This window comes from Perna viridis, chromosome 3 (genome assembly GCF_037379345.1).
Source record: "Perna viridis isolate PV_CMFRI_1.1 ecotype Kerala chromosome 3, ASM3737934v1, whole genome shotgun sequence".
NCBI classification, from domain to species: domain Eukaryota; kingdom Metazoa; phylum Mollusca; class Bivalvia; order Mytilida; family Mytilidae; genus Perna; species Perna viridis.
Genome location: NC_142447.1, coordinates 37,328,710 through 37,338,884, shown reverse-complemented (window position 1 = coordinate 37,338,884; position 10,175 = coordinate 37,328,710). Strand labels below are relative to the sequence as shown.

General features: G+C 33.7%; 1 protein-coding gene across 1 annotated transcript in view; it reads left to right on the top strand.

Moving 5' to 3' along the window:
- Positions 1 to 1,059, top strand: part of LOC148622116 (protein FAM221B-like) — a 12,214-nt gene extending 11,155 nt beyond the window's left edge. The window contains exon 8 of the mRNA XM_088571697.1: positions 1 to 1,059. This exon is cut by the window's left edge and continues 1,885 nt beyond it. The gene's annotated coding sequence lies outside the window, so the exon portion shown is untranslated.
- Positions 1,060 to 10,175: the final 9,116 nt, after the last annotated feature.

Sequence of the window (10,175 nt, the reverse complement as noted above, 5' to 3'; positions counted from 1 at the left end):
GTATGTAATGAATTTTTATTTATAAGGATGTTTTCCAAGATTGTTAAATTTCTACTTTAAAAAAGTTTATTGTTTTTTCTGTTTTTGTTTTTATTATTATGATTATTATTTATTTGTGAAATATTACATTCATGAGCTGTAGTTAAAACGAAAAACTATAGGTACAATTAAGATGTTTTATCTGTGATATTTATTGATCTGTCTGTGATATTCATTCTACATTTTTTAACCTTATATGTTTATTTGTCTATTTTAGTGATGTGTTTGTCCCCTAGAATTGACCTATGCAAACTTGATTTTTTTTCAAGCAAAAAAAAATACTGTTCAATCTTTTTTTTTTCTTTTTTTTTCTTTTTTTTTTTATAAAATGGGACCTTTTTTACTCAAACTATCGACACTAAATCTCTATAAAATAGGGTATTCTGATCTAGTAGTAAAAGAACTTCAAAAATTCTTATAAATCAAAGTATTCTCTTAGATGCTACAAAAAACTCCATTTAAAGTGTCTATATTTTCTAATGCACAAACAGCTGAGACTCAGTGATTTTTTTTCAAGTTTCTTTGCATGCTTGTGTCTGTCATTGAGAGTTTTACCTGAACAAGTATTTTTAACACACACACATAAAATATACATTAAAAGCTGATACCTGCCTGCAATGATATCTCTTATTAAGATCAACTGACTGTTGCTCCTGAAAAAAATGTGGTTAATTTAAATCTATTAATAAGTGACCGGTATCCTAATATATATATATATATATATATATATATATATATATATATATTAGTATACCGGTCACTTATTAATAGATTTAAATTAACCACATTAAAATTAGACATATCGCTTGTTCCATTCAATCATTGCATGTAGGATTTAACAACTCTCCGTTCTACTTTCTGTTGTCTAACTTTAGTTAGATTGTTTTTTATGTGACCTCAGTGTTTGGTAGAATTTAGTGTTCATTGACTTTATATTGCCATACATGATTCTACTGGTTTTATGACTGTTCTATACATTGTTAATGCTTATTTTATTGTATTAAAGCCAATATTTTTTAAGGTAGTTTGTTGTTAAGAAAAACAGGAGATAGAAATAGTACTGGTTTGCATTTGTGCTCAAATATTACCTTTACATAACTAAAAGCAACATAAATGCTGAAGAAAAATGAAAAAAAAAAGGAAATAAGAATATAAATTTAAGGAAAAAAAATCTCCATGAATTAATCTGACATTAGCTTTTCTCAGGAGGAGGATTAAGCCGGTGTACCTGGATCAAACAGCTCAGCCAATTACAATCTATTTATTTAATTTATCTTTAAAACACTAAATATTTTTCTAAATGTATGTCACTATGTAGCTATTATTGATTCACTCACTGTCCTGTGTATTCATTAAAGGATTCGGCACACAGTTATCCATCCTTTCATTCCTTTTGTAAAAGGCAATATTATTGTCTATGCTCATGACAGTATAGTAAAAATCAACAGCAAAACCCTGTTGATGTAAAGTAAAGTCAATTTTATTTTGCTGTAAATTCCATGTAATATACACAGATGAACAAGACAAACATGCTCCGCCTGATATTTGATAAAAAAACACAACAAAGCATAATAACATAAAGACAAAGCACAGCATGCATGAATCAAACAACATATAAAGCACATACATACAAATAAAGTACTTTCCTGTAGTAAAACAGGACAATAGTACACAAGACAGTGCATGGATATACTTAAGAATGCAAAACATAAAACATATCTTTAAGTTTAAAAATATGAAAAAAAAATAAATGGGCATCTGCTAATTATTAGGCAAAGTAAAATAAGCATTAAGGTCTAAATAGAACTAAAACTAAGTAGAACATAGAAGCAAACAAGACAGAAGTAGTTGAAAGCAATGAGGCAACAGGAGGAAAAGTCAATGTATTCTACACGACATACGGGATCAAATTCGGTAAAGCACCAAATAGATATTTTTTTTTAAATAGCCAAAGTTTGTGAGACACCTAGCATGGTTGGGGAAGGAGTTTCATAGCTTAGCTGCCTCACACATGAAGCTATTCATGGTATTGGTATATATATCGGCTGTGTTTTCATATCTGAACGAATATGTATGAATTTTTAAAGTTACAATATCTTCAATATAATGGGTTTGGAATAATTTTGAAAGTCTAAAGCCATGGTTTTCATGTGTCTGTGATAGAAGTTTTGATTGTTCTTGTACTAATGGATATGAACTTGTAATCAATGATAAATATCTAGGCTCTCTCTTGTAATTTTTCAATTTTGTTGGTGTTTCTTACACTACCATGTGTGATGTAAGAAGGTAATTGCTCAGGTTGGACATTAAATGGTATATTGTCATTTTGGCTGTTTTGTGAAGACACATTGTATTGTCCAATCCTTTTTAAAATATTAAGTTGCCTTCCTGCTTGTCACATATGTTAGTGATGTGAGTAGTAAAGTTAAGTTTACAGTATATTGGTACTCCTAGAAGCCGATGTTGTAACTGTATACATTGAATGTTATGTTATGTTTGTACTCTTACAACGGAAGAGGTTGGAATTCCGTTCCTCCATACCCCAAGTTAGAATGGCACCAAGTCAGAAAATAGCTTGCCAGACAACCTCTAGCATTGCTGGAGTAGTTATGTTTGTGGATTTTATCACGAATTGCTACAGTATAGATCCTTGTGGTACAACCTTGTAAATTTCAAGCATTTGACTCCTTTTTTAAGTGAGCCTCAGAAAGTGTTGAGGGTTCTTTTTTTAGAAAAGTTTTCTCTGTACATGCTATAAGTGTTTGCCTATTGGCCTTCTGCACAGAACGATCGCGTTTTACTTGTATTATCGGGGGTACATAGTTTACCACATGTATTACCTTGATCTCTTAATATTACATCTACATGTATCAAGGTTGCTTTTGAGTTGCGAGTAGACCAATTTCGCAATTTCGTTTTAACCAAGTTTTGAAGACAAAAATTATTACACAACTCGTTTAGATTGTATTTAATTGTTCCTCCAACACATTTAAATTTAAAACATCCTTTATCATAAAATAGTCATACTTTTTACATATTTATCAGTGTTCATTCTGAAATCATTGTTTAAATCACAATTGTTCGTATCTGGGGGTTTGAATACCCATACACAAGTTTCTTTCTCTTAAACTCAATTTGTTTTTATTCTACTACCAATAGCAAGGTCTGCCCACATGCAAGCTAAGATCCCTCCCCGTGGCGATCTGTGTCTGATCAGTTATCAACACTGAATATGGTTGGCCTAATTTATTTCAGATATGGATAGGATATCTACAGTGTTTCTTTGTAATAGCTCAACAATATCATCATATTTATTTTTACAAATATTGGAAATGGATACAGGATCATACAGTGCTAATAGGATGTGTATAATCATCTTCAGTGTGCACGTAATATAGTCAACCTTCAAACTTTACTAGCTCGGTGCATTCGGACATGTATCTCATTAGTCATTTCGTTATCGACAAATTTGAATCGACTCCAGCTGCAAAGACATAACAACAAACATATTGTAGAAAGGTCGAACTTAAAACATTTGCTTGTGTACACTAAATATGAAAATTGTATGCGTCCATCAACATGAAGTTTATTATTAGACAACAAATCCCGTTATTAGTTAAAATATCCCGTTACACATTTACGACAACATTCAATGTCCTCTGATTTTTTCAAAATATCCCAAACAAAACTACAGAAAATAAAATCGCCATTCAGAGTAAAAAGGTAAAAAAAAAATTCTTGAATAAAATCAACAGCATTTAAGATTTCAAATTGAAATTTTCTTTTTTGCGATATGTTATTTTTTTACCAATTGTTTCGGTCAGCGTGTGGCTGGCGAGGTGTTTTTTTTTTTTAGAAATAAACACAATATACATTGGCAAATATCTTCTTAAACACTATAAATTTAGTTATTTTATCAAAATGATATTCAAGCCGTTGTTGCAAGAAAATCTCAAAAGAAACCATAAAAGCCGGCGTTAACCTATATTTCGATTATTGTGCAAACATGAGAACATTTATGGGAAATCGGGGCACTCTACTATTTCTAAATGGTGACTGCAGGGGTATCTGATACGCATTTGAAGTTTTCTGATAGACAGTCTTGAAACGGAAGGGCAAAAAAAACAAGACAGAATTTGCTATGTTTACATTCGCTTTTCACGAGTCATTGGGAAATATGTGTACTTGTACCTCAGAAGACAGTAAAACTCAAAGCATGAAAGCATCGAATGCTAATATTGTTTTATAGATTAACATTTCATTAACTTTCAGAGTAATACGCAACCGACGTTTTTCGTACGAAACAAATACAGGTGTTAGAAAAAAAAAACGTGGCTCCGGCTTTTAAACCGATGAGCCTGTATTAAGGCTGGGGTAGGGCGCTCGATCACTGTATGGTACCTTGTATGTTCGCTTGTTTTAGCCACATTGTCTGAAATGGAGTATGATTTGTTCACCTAAATTGTCTGAAATTGGTAATGCGTAAAGTCTTTCACATTAGTTGGTAATTAAATAACACTATAACATTAAAGTTGAAAATGATAGCACTTTCCGTAGATCCGTTACACCCTTCATTTCGTGCGTTAAAAAGCTAGGATATCGTGGCTTCGAGCAGTTAATTTGACAGTCTTTTCAGATATAAATCACTAACATTCTGAAAAATCTTTCGTAACACAGTGTTAGCCTATCAATTGCACGATATGAGTGACGCTGATCATCAGCTGACGGTTCCCATACCTGGTTTAATTGTCGTTTTCCTGCTAACATATATACTCAATACTGTTAGACCCGGTTTGCACTTATATGTGGTATTTGTAATACATGACGGACTGAGGGGTTTCTTAAAGTCGTTGGCTATCATTTAGGGTCCCTCACGGTCGGTATGAAGCATCAAAGGGTTTACACAGTCCCCCGGCATAGTCACACCCGTGAATGTGGGTCATGGTATATTCGGGGAAATTAGTTGTCATGTGACCACGTTCAGTCATTAAAAAGCACCACACGTGATTTAATATCGATCAGTGACCTAATGATCTAATTTGTGATCTGCACGCTGTACAGCCTACAGCATTTGCAGAATCTTTGACCCAGCGAAATACTATTTGGGATAAAATCAACTTTCCAGTGCAAAAAATAACGTTATGTTTCCGATCAACAATCTAAAATTTTGTAGAGTCGAAAGGAAGGGATTTATTTCATTTTTATTTAAATTTTGAAATAAAATAAGTCATAGTGACACCAAATCAGAATACAATGAAAACCAAATCAGCAAATACTAAACATGTAATAGACTTAGTCCACTGCCTAATCCCTTTTGCGATTCGGCGCTGGAGATATTTTTTTGTTTTGACGGTGTTGGTCAAAACAAAAAAATATCTCAAGCGCCGAATCCTAAAACGGGATTATCCGCGGCCAAGAGCACAATCCCGGCATGTGTGTTTACAATCAATTATAAATATAAACAACCGGTATTTCCATCTAGGATAGAAAAAAATCTTTGGCTTTATTTTCTTCTTCAAAATTGCAAATTATTAAGTTGAATATGGTCCATATTTCTCCACATTTTGCTGGAGGAAAAACTTGTTTCGTAAAAAAAAAGTTATGAAAACATATGTTGTTTACGGCATGTGCAGTATACACTATCTTTATTTATTTATTTACTTATTTATATTGGTCTGGATATAAGTATTGTCGCAAGATTTAATTGATATCCACTTGTAATCAATGCATCATTGGAATGTCCTCACCGATTTGTCTACCACAGGTAAACATGCAAGTTAGCAACATTATCAGAATCTCTATTTTGATATTTTTAAAAACTTGAAATTTTTGTCACTTCATTTACATTGCTCAGTAATGCTTATTTAACTTCAAAAAATTGTTCAGTGACAAAAAATCTTGGTATAGTTTTATCCACAAAATACTCAAAACTTTAAAGATGAATATCAAATCTTTCATGTTTGGCCACTATAGCATAAAAAATTCAAAATATATTTTTTTCTCACTGTTTGAAGATGGCATAAAGATTTGAAAAAAATCCTGAAGGAAAATTAAGAACTTATGCACTATTCGAAACTGATTTTGTTCTGGTAAAATACTTCATATTGCTAGACAAAATTTCAGGTAGAAAAAAGATGGCACAACTTCGTGTATCTTCACATAATCTAGTGATAGAAGAAGGCAGATATAAAGGTGTAACACCTCTGTCACGTCCTGGAATACTGTTCCAAGACGTGACATTATTTTGAAATGCACGTCGAACAGGTGGAGGACGAAATCCGTTTCCTCTTTAATAGTCCTTCTCATTATGAAGATTGAAAACACATGCATGAATTAATATCACTTTCAAAATCTGCATGTACAAGAAAAAGATAAACTTAAATGGCCGATGCGTTGTGAAGATGTGCAAATTTGATTAAATCTTTCTTGTTTTATTTCTAAAAATGAAGATGAACAGGTATGATAAATATCACATGACACACGTTTCTACTACGAATTTACAATAATAACCTCTGATGCCATAATTTATGCAAGTAGCAGTGCCTAAACAATCTCAGTCAAAAAGACCTTCAGTATCTACCCTTGGAATCTTCTGAACTATGGCAATACTATACCTTGCTATAATGCACCAGATACGAGGAGATCCTATTTTTTTTTGGTTGGATTGATAAAGCAAAATAGAAAAAAAAATATGAAAAATTAAATTTTCATGTGCATTTCTTCTTGAAGATTTTAACTCTTGAAGTATCTACCTTTGCATTATGGCAATATTATATCGTGCCATGATGCACCAGGTATGAGGAGGTCACATCTTTTGGTTATTTGACAAAAATCTCGTTTTTTTTTAATCTCATACATTTATCTTGTACTATTGGACAGTTTTGATCTTTTTAGTATCTACCCTTGGTACCTTCTGCATTATTGCAATTTATATTTTGAAATGATGCATCAGGTACGAGGAGGTCTTATATCTTGCCGACAAAACAAGTTATTATCTCATAGGTACCCTTATTACTCCTTGCTATAAATGTGCATTATTACGGTATCAGAACTATAAGTTGCAACTCTTTTATCTTACCATCCTATATTTAAGGAAACTATCCTCGAGCCATCCGACGTAGCACTGGTATGTACATGTTACCCAAACCATATATAAATTCAGTATTATTTCAGTAGTATACATGATGGTTTCAGGTCGTATTTTTCAGGTGGAGCACCCCAATGCGCATGCGCAAAACGTCACACCCGGTGACCGTTGACCGGAAGTGACCGATAGAGGGAGGGGCCGGAAGTGGACTTAGATGAGGACCCTCTGATCTGGGAAAGGGAGAAGGGGGGTTTAAATGTTGGAAGGAAAACAACCTCCGTATGTATCCTCATTACGTGTCCTAATTAGTGTTATTATACAGTATACTATAAACAGGTAAGTATAAAAAAGGAGGGCATTATGATTGTCTTTCTTTGTTTTATTTCTACATTTCATTTACGTTAATTGTTTTTTATTTATTTTTGTAAATTAATTGTAATATTTCATTGTCTTTGTGTAATAATGTCAAGTTGAATGGGCACTTTGAATAGATGTTAAATTTCGATTTGATTTTCTTTGTGTTCAATGGATTGTGTATTTTGAGTAGATGTCTCACGGATTAGATGTTATTAGATGTGAAACTTCCCATTTTACTGGTGATTTCAATAGCCCATGTATTGATTTTTAACCGTTTTTATTGTGCTTTATGACTTGCAGGTGTACGGACGTGTTGTGCAATGTTTATCTCTCGGACATTAACTTTTATCATTGTTTTAATTATTTTTGTTTAATTATGTTTAATATTTTTTTGTATTCAGTTTGCAATTTTCCTCGTTTGTCTACCCCGGACTTGACTTTTTATGGGCAACTCGGCGGGTGTTTCTAGAAAAGCAGAGGACGCTTACCTTACCGGTGCACCTGGTCCATGCTCCCAGTTTTTAGTGGAGTCCGAGTTGCTCATTTACTTTTGTTACTTTGTATGTATGATTTTAGTTACTTTATGTTCTTTGTTGTGTATGTCTGTTTTCCATGTCTGGTCTTTGTCCCTGGATTACATTCTTTTGATTACCGCTATAAGCTTGGTTCCCTTGATTACTCTTTATCATGACAGTTTTTTTGTTTTGTTTTTTTTCACCCTACGTCTTTATTCCGGACACTAATCTTAAACATAACCCAGAACCGAAACAAGTACTTATATCTTACCCTTACCCCAAAAATAACTCTAGATCTACCTTTAATTAAAGGCCTCAGGCTAGACCATGAAGACCAACACCAGACACAAGACCTAACCCTAATATTACTTTAACCGAAACCTAACCTAGACCTAATCCTAACCATAGACATAACCTTATCCCTAGACAAATACTAAGACCTGGTCCCCACCGTACACTTTATCATAATCGTAGACCTAACCCTAGACCAAACTATAGATTTAACTGTAATCAAGTGGAGACCTAACCCCAGAAATCAAACACTAAATCTTACCTTAACCCGTGACCTATAACCCTCAATATAACACTTATTCTAGGGTTTATCTTAACTCCGGTCTTTTCTGTGTTTACCCTTTACCGGGACCATATCCCAACATATTATCTAATTCCAACATTGTGACTTCGTTTAGATTGTTTTTAAGGCCTGGGTTCCGGTTCTGGGTTATGTTTAATTAGTGTTCGGAATAGAGTTAAAGACTTAGGCTGAAAAAAAGATAAGAATTAAGGTCAGTAGGGTTGGCTTAGGGTCAGGTTTATGGTTAGAGTTTCAGATAAGGTCTAGTGTCAAGAAAGTTGTTAGACTCAACTGTTAGATATATGATCAAGTCTGTGGCAAGGGTTAAGCCTATGGTTAAGTGTTGGGTTAGGCTTAGGGTTATATTTATGATTGGGGTCAGATGTTGATGTTTGTCCAGGGTTACGGTTAAGTTCGGATTAGGGCTAGTGATTAGGGTTGTGTTTGGGTTAGGGTAAGGGTTAAGTGTATGGTTAAGTATAGGGTTACGCCTAGTGTCATGTATAGTGCTATGGTCAGTTGGGTTGGTTTAGGGTTAGGATTAAAGTTTCAGATAAGGTCTAGTGTCAAAAAAGTTGTTAGACTCAAACTTTAGATAAAGTATCAAGTATGACAAGGGCTAAGTCTACGGTTAAGTGTTGGGTTAGGAGTAGGGTTATATTTAAGGTTGGGGTCAGATGTTGATGTTTGTCCAGGGTTATGGTTAAGTTAGGGTTAGGGTTTGTGGTTATAGGTAGGGTTAGTTGTTAGGGTTAGTGTTACGGTCAAAGGATAAGACTAGACTCCTACATAGAAGTAGTATCTTGGAATGGGTTGAGGCTTTAACTTAGTTAATTCGTTGGTTAAGTTATGGTTTACATTTGGAAAAGATCAATATCAGCATAGTTGTAATAGGAGGAGGTAGAGCTACAGAGTCATATTAAAGTTATGGAACGAACAATAACAAGTATTAGACGCAAGGAAAGGATGAAGAAGCGGAAAACTACATGAATGATAAAAAGAATAAGTTTTATAGTAAGGGGAATTTCAACAGTACGAATTTTATCTGAAATTGAAGTTCAATGAAGCACGTGATATAGTACTGGAGCGACCCCGACCGTTACGGTAGAAGTGACTGATAGACTCCACCCAATGTGTAACGACCTTGACCGCTACGGCTGAAGTGACTGACTATTGACCGGCAGACAAGTACCTCTGGAACGACAGACGCAAGTAATGGCCCAGTAATGCAGCTGGTTTAATACACTGGCATAAGTGATACGAACGTATTTAATTAGATTACTATTTTAATTGTATTCATTTGAATAGTTTAACTTAAAACTTCATAACATTAGAAAGCAGTATACATGTGGGAATGGCTCTGGTCAAGCGCTTCGTGTCGACGAAGAATAATATATATTTAGCAAAAATGAAGTTAGTTAATGCATTTGATATATGAAAACCGGTTCTTATCATTAGTTAGTTGGTGTTCGGACTGGTTATATTTTATTCAGGTGACATCAGAGTTATTTCGTGGTTATTCAATCCGGTATGGTTGATTTATGTGATTATTGGATTATTTAATCCATCGAAAATATCCTTACTACGAATGTATTGGTATACA